Source organism: Staurois parvus, unplaced genomic scaffold (assembly GCF_062004578.1).
Source record: "Staurois parvus isolate SC_StPar_1 unplaced genomic scaffold, SC_StPar_1.0 ptg000468l, whole genome shotgun sequence".
NCBI lineage: Eukaryota > Metazoa > Chordata > Amphibia > Anura > Ranidae > Staurois > Staurois parvus.
The window spans coordinates 6467509-6472140 of NW_028318264.1; positions in this window are offsets into that span (position 1 = coordinate 6467509).

A 4632-nucleotide genomic window follows, 5' to 3' on the forward strand; every position below is an offset into this window, starting at 1 on the left:
TTGCTTCATTGGTGAAAAGAAAATTATACTAAGTATAAAAATTATACTAATGCCAAGTGCAACAGGGAGTATACTTTCTGCATCGGCCATGACGGAGAGCATGGAGGCTGCAACATTTGTACACCTTCAACCGCTGCCTCCGCAGCAAAACGCGAGCAGTTGAGGGTAGTGAAAATGCGGCTCAACCCTGAGCTTTTATGAAACCAAACAATATAATTGTAATCATCTTTCTTTGCAGTGCCACACTGCATTGTCTTAAAAGATTAATCAAATTTCAAAAGGGAACACACAAAACATTTAAAGGCCACAACTTCACATTCCACAAACCTCCTCTTCCAACCATTATATCCTAAATTATTCACAAAAATACAAAATATAGACTCCAAGTATTTGTTTGATAAGCAAAAAAAATTGGTTAGTGTCAGGAAAGTATTCAAGCACTAAATAGAGTGAGAGACAAGGCAGACTTTATCTTGCAAATGAAAATGAGTGTATTATTTGAGAGAAAATAGGTACAGATACTGCTCATCCACTATGTAAGCAATTTGGTTAGGCTGCAATATAAGAGGGGGGTACAAAGCAGGTTTTATCTTGAAATAAAAGTTAGAATTTTTTATTTGAAAGACAATAACCACAAATATTGATCACAGGCCAAACAGAGTGGAAGCAGCTTGGTAAGGCTGAAATGTAGAGGAAGAGACAAAGCAGATTTATTTTTTAAATTAACATTAGAGTATATCATTCGAGAGACAACAGCCACATATATTGTTCAGTGGCTACATAGTAATTAAGTAGCTTGGCTAGGCTGCAAATTAAGAGGGATAGACAAGTTAAGTATGTCTTGAAATAGAATGTATTATTTGAAGGTCCATAATCTAAAATATTGTTCAGTGGCTGAACAGTATGCAAGCAGCTTGGTTAGACCACAATGTAAGAGGGGGGTTTTATCTTGCAATAAACATTAGAGTGTGTAATTGGACAAACATAGTTCAGTGACTAGACAGTATATAAACAGCTTGGTGAGGATACAATATAAAAGGAAATGAGCAAAGTTGTATTTGGAAATAGAGTGTAATGTATGAGAAACAAATATTTATGAGTGCTGAACTACTATAAAAGGTTTCAAACTTTGAGGTGCAATACAGGACTCACCCTACAGCAAATATTAGAAATGTGACTACTGTGGGAACATTGTGTGGCTCTTTTATAGTGCCATAGCACAGGATTTATCCTGGAACAAAATTAGGAATTTGGCTGCTGAGGTTCAGCTTCAGAAATACTGTGTGGGTCCCATTACAGCAGTAGAACACCACAATAGGCTGAAAACTTTGAGGCACAATGCGGGATTTACCCTGATGCAAACATTACAAATTTGGCTGCTGAGCTTTAGGGCTTGTTCACACTTTACTACATTTTAACTCTTTACAAATGTTCCTATAGTGTTAGTATGGGCGTTAATGAGCTTTAGTATGGGCATTAGACAGGTGTTACTGAGCTTTAGTATGAGCTGTAGACTTGCCTTTTACAAGTGTTAAAAACACTCCAAAAATGCCCTATTCTAGGCTTTGACACATTTTACAAGCATTTTAGAAGTGTTAAAAACACTCCACAAATGCCTCGTTTTTTTTGGTAGGAAGTGACATAAGTGACATGAGAGGAAATAAGCAATTTGAGGTGTGGCTTATCATGGTGAGTGTTTCCTGTGCATACTCCATCAGGAGGGTACCAGCATGGATTCCTTTACCATGCTTTATCTCATGTTTGGTCTCTTGCAGATGATGCTGATGTATGAGCAACTGGCTGAGCAGAGGAAGAGGAGAAGGACATCCAGGCGCTATTGGGTACATCCAATTGTCTCTCAGAGATATTCTAAAAGACACTTTCATGCCCTGTATCATGATTTACGCACCTACCCTCAGAAGTTTTACGACTATGCCCGCATGAGAATCACATCCTTTGATGCACTGCTGTAGATTCTTAGACCCTGGTTGATCTGCAGCAGAACAAAACTGAGGCTTCCAGTGTCTCCAGAAGAACTTCTATTAGTCACGCTGCGGTAAGTAAACCAAGGTAACAAATGTATGCCAAAGTTGTGGACACATTGTTGTATTTTCTGCCATGTACAAGAATATTGTTTAATGTAAGCCAGTATTACTAACAGCTGTGCTTGGCCAAAAATCATTGTAATGCCAGAACCAACAGAGGATCGATGGTTGGAAATCAGCAATGAATTCAATAAAAACAGCAACTTTCCTCACTGCATTGGAGCAGTAGATGGCAAACACACATGCATTCAAATGCCCCCAAACAGTGGCTCCATGTATTTCAACTATAAAAAGTATTTCTCCATAGTCCTGATGGCCATTGCTGATAGCAACTACAATTTTGGTGCAATTGATGTTGGTGCTTATGGAAGTTCTGCAGACTCTCAAGTGTTTCACAATTCAACCATGGGAAGAAGGATAATGGAAGGAAGGTTCAACATACCATCCCCTCTGCCTATAACAGAGATTAGACAGCACCTACCCCATGTGTTAGTGGCCGATGAGGCATTTTCACGGTCTAGTTCACTTATGAAACCATATCCTAAATGAGGTCTGGATTTGAAGAAGGTATTTCATTATCGACTAACACAAGCTAGGTGATTTGTGGAATGCACCTGAGGCATATTAGCAAATAAGTGGAGAATCTTTAGAGGTGCAATGCAATTAGATCCTGCTAATGTTGACACTATTATCAAAAGTGCCTGTACACTCCATAATTTTGTCCGTCAAAGAGAGGGGATTAATTTTGATGACTCCCTTGTGCATGATCTGCAAGGTGTTGTTTGGCATAGTGCACGAGGTACTTGCCAGGCTTCCAATATCAGGGAGGCGTTTGCCAATTATTTTATGCCACTAGAGGGAGAAATCCCATGGCAATATTCAAATGTGTAAAAAATTAATTGTCTCTAATTGTCTCAGTTACTGAAATATTTTTGTTAAGTTGTTTAATGTGTTACTAAACCCACATCAGTGAAATCAGTCTGTATATGCAGTAAAGCATGCTTGTTATACTCACTGTGGATCCTAAGGGGTAATCCTCTGCATTGTGTAAAAACACTGTACGATCTTGACTTCTCTGATCCTCTCCTTTTTACAGTGTCCTGCTTTTATCTCCTGATAAGCTATAGTGTGTGGAGTCACTCTGCACATGCTCAGTTTGGTGTGTGTTGCTAGAGAGGTTTTTTGTTTTCTTGGGAGAGTGCATGTGATCAGCACAGGACCAATCAGCACTGTCCAGACAGAGGGTCAGTGGTCCTGCAGCCTCATATAACAATCAGGTAAGAATGAAAACTCCTCCTACAAGCTTTAACCAGTGCTCTGCTGGACACTGATAGAAGTCACAAGACTGCTCTAACTACTGATGAAAAAAGGTATTTAGCAGTTTATAATACTAAAATAATTACATTCCCATGTTCTGTGCAGTGGTGTATTTTGGTTTTGTGCTGCCCTAGGCAAGACTAAAATCGGGCACCCCCGGCATCTAAATTTGCCCCACCCCTTCCTGTTTAAGATCCACCCTTTCATCTGCAAACCCCACCCCTTCCTATCTAGGCTCCACCTCTTCCTATTAGAGCTCCGCCCGCTGACAACGATGGGCGCTATTCCTCTCGCTGACATCAATGATGGGGCACTATTCCTCCCACTGACACCAACAATGGGGCACTATTCCTTCCACTGACACCAGTGATTGGGCACTATTCCTCCCACACTGAAACCAATGATGGGGCACTATTCTTCCCACTGACACCAGTGATGGGTCACTATTCCTCCCACTGACACCAATGATGGGCACTATTCTTCCACTGACTCCAATGATGGGGCATTATTCCTCCAAATAACAAAAATAATAGAATAAAATAATATAATGCTGTGCTGCTATAAATAGATAACATTATATACAGTGTGTTGTTCATTCCAAACATCTAATAAAATATGTACATATTATCAAACCAAAATGCACAAATGAATATTTGCAGAAAAAATACAAAGACAAGTGTTTAAAGGATACATTTACCTCTTAGACAAAAAAAACCTGCACATTATTTTGGCAGGTTAAAAAATGTGCATTTATTATTTTTGTTTGAAAGAGCCTGGAAAGCATTGCACCAGCGATCAGCAGATCTCTGGTGCCATGCAGGTCTCCTGCAGATCTGTCAGAATATCTGCTTGGCTTGCCAGTACGGGATGTATGACCACCCAGATATATTGACAGGAAGATTTAATGAACTACCACGGCGCTCCACAGCACCATGGTAATTCATTGAACACTACAAGCCGACAGCCCCTAAGGCTGTTGGGACTTGCAGTTCATTCATTCATTCATTCACGAAAGTCCGTGAATTCCTCCCACTGACAACAACGGTAGGGCATTATTCCTCCCACTGACACCAACGGAGGGACACTATTCCTCCAACTGACACCAACGGTGGGGCACTATTCCCCCCACTGACACCAACGGTGGGGCATTATTCCTCCCACTGACAACAATGGTGGGGCATTATTCCTCCCACTGAAAACAATGGTGGGGCACTATTCCTCCCACTGACACCAACGGTGGGGCGCTATTCCTCCCACTGACAACAGTGGT